Consider the following 17,141-nt stretch of genomic DNA (forward strand, 5'->3'; position numbering starts at 1 on the left):
GGCAGGGGGAACAGCCTCACACACATGCTGTCCCAGATACATAGGATCGGTGCTGCGCCCCCAGCTTTGGACCAGTCCCTTGGAGGACCCCCTTCAATGGGCCAGACCCCCAAAGGGTCTCACTCTCCCTTCAGGGGAGGCCATGTGGCCTCACCACCTGCTGGACTGACCCTCTGGGGCTCCAGCCCCCCTGCTTCATCCTGTGAGCTCTGTCCAGCGGAGCCAGACTCCTGGGAGAGACGTGTCCACTTGGCAGGGACCCGAGCGCCTCCCCCAGGATTCGTAGTGACACTCAGGCAACATTTGCGAAACAGTCGGGTTTATTAGTCACGTGGACACAGCTTAGGAAGCTCTTAGGTTAGTACAGAGAAATGAAGGTGAAAACGTCATCCGTTCTGGTCAGCCCGGGGCCCCGCCGAGCCAGAGTGAACCCTGTGTCCAGGCTGTGTCTGTGTGTGTCTGTCTGACCTCCATAGTCAGTTCCTATGAGAGAGAGAGCGAGCATTCAGAAATCACCTCTGACCCCCAGATCACCCCTTCCCAGTCCTTCATTCTCCAGGTTGGGGGGAGGGGGTGTCTTTGCTCAGCTTCCCTGTGAGAAGAGGGGGAATCCAGGCAGCACTGGCATTGTCTCTCTGGCCCCCTTGTTCCTCTTGGTCAGTTTCAACCAGTTCCTTAAGGACTCTTCATGCCACCCAGACAGGGAGCTGACACACACACTCCTTTGTCTTTTAGTCTTTCCTGAATAGTCTTTAATACTGGAGCTGGCCCTGACTTCCTTTGTGACCTCAGCCAAATCACTTAGGCAAAAGTTTTCAAACTCAGGTGCCTAAAGGTAGCCAAAAAAAATCCCTACTAATCAAAGTGGCCAGACTTGTAGGTGTGTTGGGCACCTGCATTTCTCAGTGACCTCTCTGGGAGCCAGGGCTGCCCAGCAATCCTGAAAAAAAAAAAAAAAAAAACCCACACTAAAACAGAGACATTAAGGCTAAGATTTTCAAACTGCCCAAGGGGTTTGGATGCCCAATTGCTATTCATTTCTAGGGGAGTTAGGCACCTAACTTGTTCAAGCACTTGTGAAAATTCCACAAAGGACCTAAATACCTTTAAAAATCTGCCCCTCTGGACACTGAGATTAGATGCTTTTGAAAGTGTGACCCAGCCCCTCTCTGTGCCTCGGTTTCCCCAAATGAGGCTGGGGCTCAGGTCTACAGTTGTACCAGATGAGAGCTAAGTTTGGCACTTTGAATTTCAATGGGATTTGGACATCTAGCTTCTATAAAGCTGCTTTCATTCAGATTTAGGTGCCTAATTCCAGCCTAATTATTAACAACTTTAGGTCCCCAAATTTGAAAATGTTGGCCACAAATCAATTGATCAAAAACTTAGCATGTGCTAAACTCTTCCTTAATCTGTTCATTTAGGAAAAGCAGAGGTTGCAATTTTCATTGAGGAGCAGGACACTTAATGCTAAACGATTGTTTTGAACAGCTTGGATCACAGTTTCGCTAGGAGACTCATGGATTCCCAGCTGTTCTACAGCCGGAAGGGACCACAGTGATATAGTCTGTTCCGTTCATAGCACAGGCCAGAGACCCTCACCCTCTGACCCCAGCGGGGAGATGACGGCTGAGCGTGTGTTTGAGGCATTGGATTGGCCCTTGGAACTCACAGTTCAGGTCCTGGCTTTTCCCCAGAGTCCCTGTGTGGCACTGAGCAGGTCACTTAGGTTGATGTTTTCAAACTAAATTCAATGGGAAATCACCTAGTCAGGATTGGAAAATATCAGCCTTAAACTCTTTGACTCCAGCTGAGGATCTGGCCCAATCAGCCGCCGCTCCATTGGAGTCACTGGGCAGATCCCCAGTTGGTGTGACCTGGCCGTAGCTCATAGACTTTAAAGGTCAGAAGGGACCATTATGATCATCTAGTCTGACCTCCTGCACAATGCAGGCCACTCCTGTAACAAACCCCTAACCTATGTCTGAGTTATTGAAATCCTCAAATCGTGGTTTAAAGAACTCAAGGTGCAGAGAATCCTCCAGCAAGTGACCCATGCCCCACACTGCAGAGGAAGGTGAAAAACCTTCAGGGCTTCTGCCAATCTGCCCTGGAGGAAAATTCCTTCCCAACCCCAAATATGGCAATCAGTTAAATCCTGAGTATGTGGGCAAGACTCAGCAGCCAGCACCCAGGAAAGAATTCTCTGTAGTAACTCAGATCCTACCCCATCTAACATCCCACCTCCATTTGACTCACCTCATCCTGCGTGTGCTTAGACACTACAGTGCTCAGAAGCATTTACCTACCTAGATACACAATGGGGGCAAGACCTGTCCCCACTGAGCTCAAAGGCCAACCTCCCATTGGCCCCCGCCTCACCAGGATTGGGGCCTGCGTGCGTTACCTGCTGATGACAACAATACAAAGGCAAATCTTGGTGGGTGCTGTTAGGGGGCTTATTTCTTCACCCTCTCACTTCCTTGGTCCTTCTCGCATGAACAGAGAGCAACAATACCCGAAGTCCAAAGGCGCAAACAATTCGATGTTTATTGGGGTGAACTTCCAGCAAGCGTGATTCCAGTTTCCTTCCTCAGTGGCCCCCTTCCCAGCTCTGACACCACAGAGCCATCCCTGTTCCCATTCCCCCCTTAGCAAAACATGATTCCAATTTCCCCACCCCCATTCCCTGTTCCCATTCCCCCCTTACTTCCTGATTGACTGCAGACTATATAGTAAAACTTGAGTTCTGTGTAGCTATACCTTAACCAATCATTTTATTGAAATTTAACTAACCAATCCTAACATACTGTAACATGGTTATTTAACCAATTATATTCCACCACCTTCATTAGTTTACATCCAGCAAAATTAATTATACAGCAGACAGAAACAATTATAGAACCAGACAGAGACCATGCAAATAAACATACAAAACAATACAGAAGTGAGGATTTCACAACTACATCTATACAGACATAAGGGTTTCCCAGCTGTGTCTATTGATAAGTGAGTTCTTACCAGTCAGAAAACTATCAAACTAAATTTCCTTTTACATGTTCTAGGCTCTTTCCTTTCTCTGGAGGTGATAGGAATATCAGGACAGAATTGTATTCCTAACAGCCAATAGCACCTTATTTCCATGTGACTAGTTTGGAATGTGAGGATGTGACCGTTCACTTCTCAGCTTATGGCTGCCTCTGCTGCTTAGCCAAAGGCCTTAGCCTAAGAACAGAGTCTCAGTCTGTCACAGGACGAGAAGGCCCTTTCACAAACAGTGATTTTGATTCTCTCTTTTATACTCTATAACTAGCTAAGTGATAAGAATACACCTAAATTCTTAAAGTATAGGCCTTTACAGACAGGCCTGAATATCTATATCCTAACAGGTGCCTGGGGCTCTGCGATCCCATCCACAGTCCAAGTGCCCCAACCAGCCCTTGGTGCTTACCCTTGGAAGCGAAGCAGTAAAGAGTAAAGATGGCGAATACGGCAGATGTCAATGAAATTCTGGTTGCTTCATGCAGTCACCAGAAAGCAGCAAAGGATAAGGAATGAGAAGGAAGCACCATTATAGCAGCGTTAATGATCTGGAGGATGGCATGGATTGCACCCTCAGCAAGTTTGCAGAGGACACTAAACTGAGAGGAGTGGTAGATACGCTGGAGGGTAGGGATAGGATACAGAGGGATCTAGACAAATTAGAGAATTGGGCCAAAATAAATCTGATGAGGTTCAACAAAGACAAGTGCAGAGTCCTGCACTTACAACGGAAGAATCCCATGCATTGCTACAGACTAGGGAGCGAGTGACTAGGAAGCAGTTCTGCAGAAAAGGACCTAGGGGTTACAGTGGACGAGAAGCTGGATATGAGTCAACAGTGTGCCCTTGTTGCCAAGAAGGCTAACGGCATTTTGGGCTGTATAAGTAGAGGCACTGCCAGCAGATCGAGTGACGTGATCGTTCCCCTCTATTCAACATTGGTGAGGCCTCATCTGGAGTACTGTGTCCAGTTCTGGGCCCCACACTACAAGAACAATGTGGAAAAATTGGAAAGCGTCCAGCTGAGAGCAACAAAAATGATTAGGGGACTGGAACACATTACTTATGAGAAGAGGCTGAGGGAACTGGGATTATTTAGTCTGCAGAAGAGAAGAATGAGGGGGGATTTGATAGCTGCTTTCAACTACCTGAAAGGGGGTTCCAAAGAGGATGGATTTAGACTGTTCTCAGTGGTACCAGATGACAGAACAAGGAGTAATGGTCTCAAGTTGCAGTGGGGGAGGTTTAGGTTGGATATTAGGAAAAACTTTTTCACTAGGAGGGTGGTGAAGCACTGGAATGGGTTACCTAGGGAGGTGGTGGAATCTACTTCCTTAGAGGTTTTTAAGGTCAGGCTTGACAAAGCCCTGGCTGGGATGCTTAGTTGGGGATTGGTCCTGCTTTGAGCAGGGGGTTGGACTAGATGACCTCCTGAGGTTCCTTCCAATCCTGATATTCTATGATTCTATTCTATAATTGGATGGGAGGGGATGACTCATTGATCTTTTCTGGCCTTGGAAACTTTGTGACCATCTCATCTTCCCTCATGTATAACACAGGCCCTAGCACTAATCTCATTCTGGGGTGTATTAACAGGAGTTTTGTATGTAAGACACGGGAGGTAACTGTCCTGCTCTACTCGGCCCTGATGAGGCCTCAGCTGGGGTACATTGGCTGGTTCTTGGCACCACACTTTAGGAAAGATGTGGACAAATTGGAGAGAGTCCAGAGAAGAGTAACAAAAATGATCAAAGAGTTAGAAAACCTGATCTGTGAGGAAAGGTTAAAAAATTGGGCATACTGATCGCCATATTTGGGGTCGGGAAGGAATTTTCCTCCAGGGTAGATTGGCAGAGGCCCTGGAGGTTTTTCGCCTTCCTCCGCAGCATGGGGCAGGGATCGCTAGCTGGAGGATTCTCTGCTAATTGAAGTCTCTAAACCACAGGATTTGGGGACTTCAACAGCAGAGTCAAGGGAAAGGGTAGGGACGGCTTTGTGGCCTGCATCATGCAGGAGGTCAGACCAGATGATCATAATGGTCCCTTCTGACCTTGAAGTCTATCTGTGGGTCTCACCGTGGGGCGCATGGGGGGGGGCTGTGGGTCTCACCGTGACAGAGGTAGGGGATCTGTGGGTCTCACGGAGGGCAGGTGTGGGGGGGCTGTAGGTCTCACCATGGGGTGCACAGCGGGGACAGAGGTATCTGTGGGTCTCATCGTGTGGCATGTGAGAGGGGCAGGGGGATCTGTGGGTCTCACCATGGGGTGCGTGTGGGCGGGGGCTATGGGTCTCACCGTGACGGGGGTAGGGGATCTGTGGGTCTCACCGGAGGGCAGGTGGGGGGCTGTGGGTCTCACCGGAGGGCGCGGAACGGGTGTGGGGGGGCTGTGGGTCTCAGTGTTGAGCGTGGACCGGGGGCGCGGGGGGGGCTGTGGGTCTCACCGTGTGGCACGTGGGAGGGGCAGGGGGATCTGTGGGTCTCACCATGGGGTGCATGGGGGGGGAGGCTATGGGTCTCACCGTGATGGGGGTAGGGGATCTGTGGGTCTCACCGGAGGGCAGGTAGGGGGCTGTGGGTCTCACCGGAGGGCGCGGAACGGGTGCGGGGGGGCTGTGGGTCTCACTGTTGGGCGCAGAGCGGGGGCGCAGGGGGGGCTGTGGGTCTCACCGTGTGGCATGTGGGAGGGGCAGGGAGATCTGTGGGTCTCACCATGGGGCGCGTGAGGGGGGGGCTCTGGGTCTCACCGTGATGGGGGTAGGGGATCTGTGGGTCTCACCAGAGGGCACGGAACGGGTGCAGGGGGGACTGTAGGTCTCACTGCGGGGCGTGTAGCGGGGGCGCAGCACAGTCGGCAGCACGTAGCGGGCAGCCCCGTCAGGCTCCAGCGGCAGCTCACAGACGTAGCGCAGGGTCAGCACCGCCTCCTCCCCGGGGGGCAGATTCCCCAGGGAGCAGCTGAACACATCGCCCCCGGCCCCCTCCTGCTGCAGGAGGAACGAGCTCTGCCCCCCGGCCAGCGCATCCCCATACACCTCCTGCACCTGCCGGGAGAGACAGGGTCACCCCAAGATCCCCCTGCCCGACATCCCCCTGCCCCCCGGCCAGCGCATCCCCATACACCTCCTGCACCTGCCGGGAGAGACAGGGTCACCCCGAGATCCCCCTGCCCCCCGACATCCCCCTGCCCCCAACATCTCCTTGCCCCCCGCATCCTCTTACACCTCCTGTGCCTGCCGGGAGAGATGGGATCAGCCCGAGATCCCCCCGTCCCCTGACATCCCTCTGCCCCGCACCCAGTGCATCCTTGTACTGCTCCTGCGCCTGCCGGGAGAGACGGGGTCACCCCAAGATCCCCCCAGCCCGGCCCTCTCTTCTCTCCCCCACGGGACCACTGCCCCCGGGCACCTGTTTCTTCTCGTGGAGCTGGGCCTGGATGCAGGCCCCCGCCCAGACAGGCCCGGAAGGCGTAAACAGCTGCCTCAGCGTCCACAGGGAACTTGAACACGACCTCCACGGTCCTCGGCTCCTCGTTCCTGTAGAGCAGCTCGCAGCCCACGTCAGCCACGAAGCCTCGGAGCAACACCGACACCGAGCTGCTGCTCAGGGGCACTGGAGGGAGGGGGACATCAGCCACAGGCCCCCCCTGACTCTCATGGATACCGGGGCGCGGGGCCACATCAGCCACGGGCCCCCCCATGAGCACCGGGGTGGAGGGGCCACGTCAGCCATGCCCCCCCCCAACCTCCCATGGGCAGTGGGTGAGGGGCCATGTCAGCCATGGGGCCGCCCTCCCCCTCACGGCACCGCCCCTCACAGCCCTGACTCACCTGGCTTCTTGACATGCTGCAGCCTCCTGACCAGCTCCATCTCGGCTCTGGGGTCAGGGATCTGTGTGGGGGAAGGTGGGCGGTGAGATACAGGGTTTCCATGGAAACTGATGGGCACAGGGTGCCCCAACCCCCCGTCCCCCCCAGCAATGGCTCCGAGACCTCAGCCCCACCCCCCTGCTCAGCCAGGTCCTGTGGCAGGGAGTCCCGCAGCCTCACGGGGCCTAGCTCCTGAGATCAGAGTCATGGCTCCTCTCGGGACCCCTGCCTCCCCCCGCCACAGTGCCAGCCCCCAGCAGGGAGGGGCAGGCGGGGACCGGGGTATGGCTGGGAGTTGGGGGATGGAGGAGAATGTAGGGGGAGTGTATGGGGATGGATGGACGGACGGACGGACAGATGGAAGGAAGGAGGCATGTGCGGGGGGTCAGGCGGAATGAAGGGGGGTGGGGGACTAGTGGGTTAGAACTAGGGGGCTGGGAGCCAGGACTCCTGGGTTCTATCCTGAGCCCCTGGGGGGCCCCTGGAGCAGTGACGGGGGTTGCAGGGGACCCGGGTTGGTCACTGGGGGGTTGATAACCCAGCTAGACCCATCTCCCCGCTGTCGCCCTGCAGAAAAGCAGAGGTTTGTGGAGCAGGCTCCGGCTCCCGGACATTCCTGGCAGGAATGCAGCCCTGCTATTTACTCAGCTTTCACTCTGGGCCGGAGTGGCTGCCATAACCCCCCCGCCCCAACGAGGACGAAATCCAGCCCTCGGCCGCACCTGCTCCCCACCCCGGAATCGTCCAGCCTGGGCCTCGGATTTGCTGCCTTACGAGGGGGCAAGAGGACGGCAGCCGGTTGATTTCTCCCACAGCAGAAACCTGGCTCTGAGGCGCGCGGGGAGTCTTTGTGGAGGAGAGGGGAGCTGAGGGTGGGATGTGGGCGAGGAACGCCAGAGCTGCCGTGACCGAGAGGGGCTCCGAACCCCACTCCAAAAGCCACGTTTCAGCTCGCCACCACTCCAGTCGCCTGGAAAATTCCCAGCTGGAAGGTTGGACGGGAAGACTGGGATCACCTGGGCAAACCCGCACACCGGGGACGGCCCAGAATGAACTGTGGGGGGAACGAAGGCAGATCTTCTAAACAAACCTCCCGTCCAGCTTCACGCACAGCTCGGGATGGAGAATCCACCCCAGCCCTCAGGGAGTTGTGCCAGCAGCTAATTCCCCTCCCTGCCAGACAGGTGCACCTCCCTCCTAGTGTGAATTCCTCTGCCTGCAACTCCCAGCCAGGGGATGGCGTCAGACCATCCACTGCCACGCTGCAGTGCCACCACCCCCAGCAGGTATTTACAGCCGGGGGGCCAGGCCTCTTCACCTTCTCTGGGCTAAGCTCTGTAGGCTGGGAAAGGGCTGAGGCCGGGACAGGGCTTCAGCGGGGAGCTGGGGCTGGTTGTTTGTCCCTAGCATTTAACTCTGATGCCTAATTCTCAGCCCGGAGGAAGGGAGTCGGCGTGAAAGTTACGACAATTCACAGGCCCTGGCTCCTGCTGCAGTAGCTGCTTCTTGGGATGCGATGGAGCCGGAGGCTGAGTCACAGTGCGGGGGTGGCGATGGTGAGCTCCGACCGGCAATGGGCACCCAGCGGAGCCCACGAGCCTGTGGGGAGCAGGTCAGGGCCGGCAGGGCGCCACGGGGATGGGCTCCGGGAAATCCACGCAGGGAGAAGTACGAAAAGAAAGGGAAGGGGGGGAGGGGTGGAGCAGGAAGGTTTAGGGGTCACCTCCCTCCAAACACCACCAAACCCGCCCCGGCACGCAGGGCCCCCCAGCCCGGGAGGGGAGACTCTGCAGAGGCGAAGCCCTGATTCAGGGGGATGAGCCCAGACCAGGGGGTGGGGAGGCCCTGGACACAGAGGGGGCAGGACCCAGAGAAAAGGGGGGACTAGGACCAGGGGGGCAGGAACCCCAGGGGAGGGGGCTCTACTGGGGGCCCGATCCGCACCCCCGGTACCTTCTCTCTCGGTCTCTGAGCAGCGAAGCCCCGAGTCAGGCTGGAAGGGAAAGTATCCCTACTAGCCCCAGCCCTGCCCCCGCCAGGGAGCGTCTGCAAACGCCTCCCCCCTCCCTGCCCCAACCCAGCCAGGGAATGTCTGCCAACTCCCCATCCCCAGCTACTATAAACCAGGGACTGTCTACACAATTCGCCCTCCCCCCGCCCCCTCGAGAGTCAGGGACTGTCTGCAAATTCTTCACTCCACACAACCTTCCATGTCCCCACATTGAACTGGGGCTGGGATGTGTGTGTGTGTGTGTCCAAACTGCCCCTTGCTCCTTCCTGCCCCTTTATGGTGCAAAAAGGCGGGAGGATTGTTTCAATTCCAGGATACTCCATTCCCATCAGGGTATTCACCCCACACTCTCCATCCAGGGGCCAGTGGTGGAAGAGGGGGGAGAACCCATCAGTCAACCATCACCCCTGCCTCTCAGTAGCGACAAGGCATTGAAGAGAAATGAGGAAGCTTGGCCGGATGTGGGGAAGGGAGGGGGGAGTTTTTTCACCCACTACATTTCTTCTGGGGTCTCTTCAGAACCTGCTTTTAATGTCCCACTGGGTGGTGCTGAATCTGCCCTCCCTGGCCCTGAGTCCCCTGTGGGAGCCCAGAGCTGGGGCTTCCCCCAGAGCTTCCCCCTCCACTCACAGCCCCACACCCATGGGCCTCTGGCCTGGGGGGACTCATTGTAATGGAAAGGTGGCAAGTCAGTCTCCAAGGCCCCTCCAGACCTCGCTCTCTGTGCTGAGGCTGCCAATGAGGGGCCGGGTAGTGCCCATGGGGATGGGAGCATCTTCTCCCCTACGGCCTGAGCAGCGGCCAGCACATCCCTCAGCTCACGCAGCATCCCACAGCCCCCATTGGCCAGGAATGGCGAACCGTGGCCAGTGGGAGCTGCAATTGGCCAAATCTGGGGACGCTGCAGAAAAACAAACCGTCCCGGCCCGACAGCGCATTTCACTGATGGGCCGCGTGCCAAAGGTTGTCAATCCCTGTACTATGGTAATGGTGGTGACGTAAATACCTTAAATATGAAATATGTAGCCCTTAGTCCAATATCAGCTAATTAACAACTTAGACTGGGGGCGTTTAGAATGGAAATAGGTGCTTGAATCCTGTTGAAGTTAATTAAGGACTGGATGCCTAGCAACTCTTTGTCTCCTTTGATAATCTCCACCTATTCTTAACATGAACCTCTGAAACCCAACACTCAATTTGAAACCGAAACCTGAAACATCACTCTAAAGTTAACCCTAATTCTAAATCTTATCCTACGCGTACCCTTGATCTTAGCTCTAAGGGCTGTGTTGTTGTTCTTATTAAGACACAAAGAGCTTGTATCTAACAATTAAACTCTCTGATATTCAAACACAGTAGAACTCAATACCCTGAGTTTGCTGTTTGTAGCAATCTACTTGCCCTGGTCTACCTGCATTGCTGACCTCCATCTTGCAAGAGGAAAGTTGATCTTTGGTCTCTGTTGCCACAACCCACTTTCTTACACAACTACAGAGGGACTTAGATGTTGCAGTACTCAGTGTCACAACACCTCACGTTCAGGCACCTAGAATATCATTGGGATTCACACAGCCTGAGTCTGGCACCCAGGCTCCCTATACAATGGAAGGGGAGAGGGAGACATCTAAGAATGGGTTCCACAAAAGCCAGAACACTAGACTAAACTAGCCAATAGGAGGTGCTGTGACCCAGGGACCCATTGGTGCCAACTGGCAGAGGGCAAAAGGTGTTTACAGGGATCCTCTGGGTCAGGTTTCTATGTAACAGTTCACCAAAGGGTGACATGTAAGGTCTCTACCAAGAGCTAGTAGCTTACTGGTCATCATCATTGTAAAATGTATGCACAGATGATATTTAAGGAGTTGTGTATCTATACTGAAAACTATGTTCTTAAGGTATGTACATTAAGACAGGTCAACAGAAGGTGATAAACAGGTTCTGTTCTGGTGGGGGTAGTAAACGCTTCTCTCTCTGGCTGGTTATTGTGTATTGTGTGTCTCATAATGTAAGTCCATTTGCTTTACTGAGCCTAATGCTAATGCAGAAGTTGTGAATTCACATAAGAGAAGAGCTGCAGGAAAAAACAAAACAAGCAAAGGGGGTGTCCTGCTTATAAGTAAAGACAATGGATTTGGGAGGTGTAACTGGGGATACTGAGGTAAACCCAGGATCCTGCACTGAGGAGACAAGCTGAGAGCATGGCTTCTTTCATGAAAAAGGGATTGCAGCCTACCTGGCTGAGAAACGCAGGTGAGCAATACTATAAGATATGACAGTAACTAATTAAGTAAGTCTAGGTTCTAGAATGTTTACTATAAGTTTATTTTACATGTAACTATTTGTTTTCAATATATCCATTTACTAGCACTTGAATCTCTCCTCTGTGTTAAATGAACTTGTGCTTGTTTTCATTATAAACATCGCTAAGGGTGTGTGTTGAGTGGAGTGAGGGGAAACTGGTAAGCTGGGGTGTCCTGCTTCTTTGGGAGCAGTGGATCTGTGAATTCACAGAGTGTTCAGTGGACCAGGGACTGGACACTCCAAGGAGATACTCCAGTGTTGGAGAGTGCCAATTACTAACCTGCAGAGGGACAGCGGAACCTGCATAGGCTGAGAGGGGAGTGCTTGTGTTGCCCATGGTTGGTGGGATTGGGGAGCTGACCCCCGACAGACACAGATAAGGCTTTCTCATTCTAAGGGCAGGTGGTAGAGAGGTGCTTCACAACCCTGGGAAGCATCATAGATACCAAGGACAGGAGGGTGTCTTAAGCCCCCTCCCTTAGCCCAGTGGTTAGGTACTCATCTGTGATGTGGAAAACTACTATGTTATGTCCCTCCTCTACTTGAGGGGAAGAAGGGATTTAAACAGGGGTCTCCAAACACTCAGGAGAGTGAGATAAACTCTGGTTGATGTAGCTTTCCCATTCTATTCCGGTGAAGCTGTTGCACTTTGGATAAATATTTAAGGTGTCATTAGAGTGGGGGACTGGATCCTGGGTCTCCTACATACTGGGAGAGTCTACCAACCACCAGCCTACAGTCATTCTCACGTGTGCATATGCCCTCTGGCCCAATGACTCTTTATTCATCCAAAATGGAACAACTGCACCAGGAGAGACTAAGGGACTCCCATGTCAGAATAGCCGTTAGCCCAGTGGTTAAAGCACTCACTGGAGAAGTGGGAGACTTCTGTTCAAATCCCTTTTTCTCATCAGGCAAAGGGGAGACTTAAACCAGGGGTCTCCCACACACCAGCCAAGTACCCTAAAGGGAGGGCTACTTCCTGCTGTTTTATGTGGCATTAGGTATGCTCTGAGCACACCTACCAAATCAGACTCTGCATGCAAGTTAGGTGGAGGAACTCCGATCTTCTCCCCATTTTCGTGTTGCTCTGGGGCTGAGGCATCCAGGCACAGAGAATGAGACAACAGGACATGTCCTCAGTGGCAAAAACATAGGTGCCTAGGGAACTTCTACTGCACAAACTTAGGTTCTGAATGAGTTTAAGCGCCTAAAAGGGTTTGGCAGCAGCTGAGTGCGGGTTTTGTGAATCCCAGTGGGGTCTGATTCTGGGACTTGGGTGACAGTCTGGCACCTAACACTCTTTGTGAATCTAGCCCTTGGTTCTTATCTATCTCTTTAGCTGCCTAAATACTTTTAAAAATTGGCTGTAAATGGAGTTCATACACAGGAACTTGGAAACTTCAGTAATAAAAATACAGGAGTTTTCCACCTAAGCTCTGTTCTGTGTAAGTAGCCAGCCATTGAAGTAAATAATACAGCTACTGGTTGGATTTTTTTTCCATTTGCTAACGCTGATTCAATGAAATTGCAACATTTTGCAGAAATGTATTGATTTCATCCAAAATGTATATAGGAAATTATCTAAATGTTTGGTGTCAATAATGTAACATAACATAATATAATATAATAATTAATATATTATAGACATGTTTTAATATTACATTAGATTATATTATAAAAGTTGAAGTGATAAAGTCAAAATAAAACATTTCAATAAGATCAAAATTTCAGAAGATTTCATTTAAAAACAAAATCAAATTTCGAAATATTGGAATTTCCCGTTGGATGGGAATTCTGTTTTTAGATCAGCTCTTGGTGATGAGACTATGTTTAGCTGGAGACATATTCGAAAGCCCTAAGACATATTACATTTTACCTTTTTGCTTAGAATTTGTTGAAAAAATGGGGGGGGAACCCCACATTTGTGAAACAATTCAAAATTTCAAAGTATTTTTCATTCCAAAAATAAATTATTTGTATTTAGTTTTTGTTTTGTTTTCTTTGCTTTGTATTTTTTTCTGCAAAACATTTTTAAACAAATATGAAAAATCCAAATATTGATTGTGACAAACTGGGACTGTTCCTTTGGGACTCCTCCCGTCTATCTCCTGACCGGCTCTTTACAAACTCATCGGCCAGCCGGCCTGCATGTCGTGGGTTCTCTGGCTTTCTGTCCACCAACCACAGCCTCAGGTCGGATGGGCACCGCTCATACAGTTGCTCCAGTACCAGCAGTTTGACCAGGTCCTCCTTCGTCTGGGCCCCATCAGCCCACTTGCTGGCGTATCCTTCCATGCGGACGGCTAGTTGCAGATATGAGATCTCAGGGGTTTTATCCTGACTCCGGAACCTTTCCCGGTACATCTCAGGAGTCAGCCCAAACTCACGTAGCAGGGCCTTTTTGAATAGTTCGTAGTCCCCTTTCTCTGCCTCTTCCAGTTGGCGGTACAATGCCACGGCTTTGGGGTCCAGTAAGGGGGTAAGGACCCGGAGTCTGTCCGCGGGATCAACCCGGTGCAGCTCGCAGGCCGTCTCAAAGGCCTCCAGGAAGTCATCCATGTCCTCCCCCTCCTTGCGTGGGGCCAGGATGCACTTATCAAAGCTCCGTGCAGTCCTGGGTCCACCCTCACTCACCGCAGCCGGGGGTTCGCTGCCCTTCAATCTCGCCAGTTCCAGTTCATGCTGACGCTGTCTCTCTTCACGCTGATGCTGTCTCTCATTCTCCTGTCTCTGTCTCTCATTCTCCTCCCGTTCATGCTGACGCTGTCTCTCTTCATGCTGTCTCTGTTGTTCACGATCCTCCAGCTCTCTCAGTTTTAGCTCTTTCTCCCATTCCAGCCAATTCCGCTCCACGGATGCCGAACGTCGCTGGGAGGATCCTCTGCTGGCCGGCGAGCTTCGCCGGGAGGGTCCCCTGCTGGCCGGGGGGGCCACGGCGCCTTCGGTGTTTGCTGGGCTCCTCCCCACCCTTCCTCTAGGCATAGGAAGGAGGGGTCTCGGGAAGCCCTCAGCAGCCGGCTGACCACTCCCAGCTGGGACAGACACTGGTGCCTGCGCTGCATTTGCCAGGCTGCTTCCCTGAGACACAGGGATCAGTTTATTCACGCGATCTTCCGCCTCCAGCCGGGCAATGAGCTGTTCTTTGGTGAGCCTCCCAATGCACAGCCCCCTCTGCTTGCACAGCTCCACCAGGTCGCTCTTAAGCCGCTTGGCATACATCTTCCTGCTGGCCACTCACCGGCCTGTGTGCTCACAGCTCCCCACAGTTCCCAGGGGGTCCCCTAGTGTGCCAGCCCTTCTCGAGGTCACCACCTCTCTGCCAGGGTCGAGCTGCAGACTCCTCCGCCCCTTGGACCACTCGCTGAGATCCCCCCGGGGGACCCTGTTACTGCCAAAGTCCTTCTCGCTGGTCACACACTCCCAGGAGTAATAACCGTCTCTCTCTCACTCTTCAGCACGCCTGGTCCCCGTCAATCCCCCTTCGTTTTACTGCTCCCCAGTCACTTACTGCAGGAAGCGCCGTCCACGGGGTGCAGTAGATCCCACCTCTGCCACCAGTTGTCACGGAGTATTGGGGGACTCAGGGCCCTGCACCCCCGGCTTCCTGCGATTCACCATGACTCTCAGCCAGCCAGTAAAGCAGAAGGTTTATTTGGATGACAGGAATACAGTCCAAGACAGGTCTTGCAGGCACAGACAACAGGGACCCCCTCCGTTAGGTCCATCTTGGGGTCCCAGGGCATCCCAGCCCAGCCCCCCTTGGGAGGTCAGAGCCATCTCTGCCTCCCAGCCATCTCTCCAGCCTGCTTCCAGCACTCTCCTTCAGCGACCCCTCCCACAGCCTTTTTCAGTTTCCCGGGCCCCGGAGTCACCTGGCCTCCAACCCCTTCCTGGGTTCTCATGTTACAAGCTCAGGTATGTTCCCTCGGGCAGACTCCCATCCCCCGATGCAGACCATCCTAGTCACACTCCCCTGTCAGCATTCACACACCCCAGCAAGAACAGTCCCAGTTCGTCACATTGATATTTTGGATTTTCCCCCTTTTTCCCTTCTTTTTTCTTTATCCTTTTCCCCCAGCCCCATTTTCACTTCTAAATGCAATACAGTGAATGGTATACAGGGATTTGGTTTTTTCTTTTGTTTTTTTTAATTTTCATTTCTCATTATTTTTTTCCTTGTGCCACTATGTATTTTTTCAAAAGCTGAGGAGTCATAGAGTGAAGAAAGAAAGAAAGAAAGAAAGAAAGAAAGAAAGAAAGAAAGAAAGAAAGAAAGAAAGAAAGAAAGAAAGAAAGCTGAACACAAAAATTCAAAATACTAGAATTTCAAAATATTCAGTTTCAACAAAAAGAAAAAAAAAAGAAAAAGGTTTCTGGTTTTGAGAAAAGATTTTTTTTCTTAAAAAACAATGCAAATGAAATAATTTTAACAGCTCTAATGATATCTTATTTTATACCAAATCAAAGACATCTACACACTTTACATACCAGCGAGTGCCTTTTCCAAGGCTTTCTTCACCTCTTCGTTTCTTAGAGAGTAAATGAAAGGGTTTAACAGTGGTGTTACAATTGTGTTTAAGGTGTTGACTATTTTGTTTAGATCCAGGGTGTTCTGTACAGAAGGCTTGACATACAGGAAAATGGTGGAGCCATACCAGATAATCACAACAGCCAGATGAGCAGAGCAAGTGGAAAAGGCCTTTTGCCATCCTTGTGCTGATGGAATTCTCAGTATTGTGGAAATGATATAAATGTAGGAGATCAGAGTTACTATACAGGTGCCCAGGAGGACAATGAAGGAGGTGAGGAAAGCCACCAGCTGAAGGAGATGTGTGTCTGTGCAGGAGAGAAATATCCGAGAATCTAAGTCACAATAGAAATGATTGATGACATTAGGGCCACAAAAGGACAACCTGGTTATGAGATACGATGGCACACAAATAGCTAGGAAACCACATACCCAAAGCAGAGGGCTAGCCAAGCGGAGAAGGTGCTGTTCATGATGGAACTATAGCGCAATGGGTAGCAAATGGCCAGATAGCGGTCATAGGCCATGACGGATAAGAGGAAACATTCCGTGCAGCCAAAGGATAGAATGAAGTACATCTATGTGATGCAGCCAGTAAAAGAAATGGTTCTGCTTGTCCCCAGGAAGACTGCGAGTGTCTTGGGAATGTAGGCTGTGGTGTACCATATCTCCAGAAAGAGAGGTTACAGAGGAAGAAATACATGGGAGTTTGCAGTTGGCAGCATGGTCTCACTAGGATTATGATGGCCATGTTTCCCATGACTGTCAGGATGTACATCATGGAAAACAGCACGAAGAGGAAGGTCTGCAAATACTGACTACTGGGGAAGCCCAAGAGGATGAACTTGTGCACTCTGGTTTGGTTTGCCATCTGTGTTCAAGGCACATGTTCCATCTGTTACAAAGCAAGAGATTGTTATACAGGCAGTGAAATATATTAGATATTGCTGACCCTGGAAGGTCTGAGTTCACCGTCGCAGTCTGTCAGGACACCTAATACCGATCACCGCCTCTTTGTGTGGTGAGCAGACTAGGCTATGCTAACTGTCAGGAGAGGCAGGTTCCTTCACCTAATGGGCCCACACTTGTCCCTTAGGCACCTTTGAACTGTATTCTGTCAATAGATGTTCAAACAGTCATTCTCTCTATTCACATACCTTCGGTCCCTTGTGGGTGAGCTTCTGATGTACTGTTTTCAGGATCTGTTTTCATCGAACACAATTTTTTGATCAATTCCCCTTTTTCACCAATTATATCTCCTTTCAGTTTCTGTCCTTTGATACTCTCTTTCTGGTGCACCTGTAGATTTTATTTCCCTCTACTTCCCTTCTCTAATAGTGTCAGCTCACATACCCAGGTCTACCTTTTTTCGGCTTCTCCTGACCTGAA

General features: G+C 51.8%; 1 pseudogene; it reads right to left on the reverse strand.

Moving 5' to 3' along the window:
- Positions 1–358: 358 nt before the first annotated feature.
- On the reverse strand, positions 359–16,623 carry LOC128847955 (olfactory receptor 6F1-like; annotated as a pseudogene).
- Between the last annotated feature and the right edge of the window lie 518 nt (positions 16,624–17,141).

Source organism: Malaclemys terrapin, chromosome 13, assembly GCF_027887155.1.
Source record: "Malaclemys terrapin pileata isolate rMalTer1 chromosome 13, rMalTer1.hap1, whole genome shotgun sequence".
NCBI classification, from domain to species: Eukaryota; Metazoa; Chordata; order Testudines; family Emydidae; genus Malaclemys; species Malaclemys terrapin.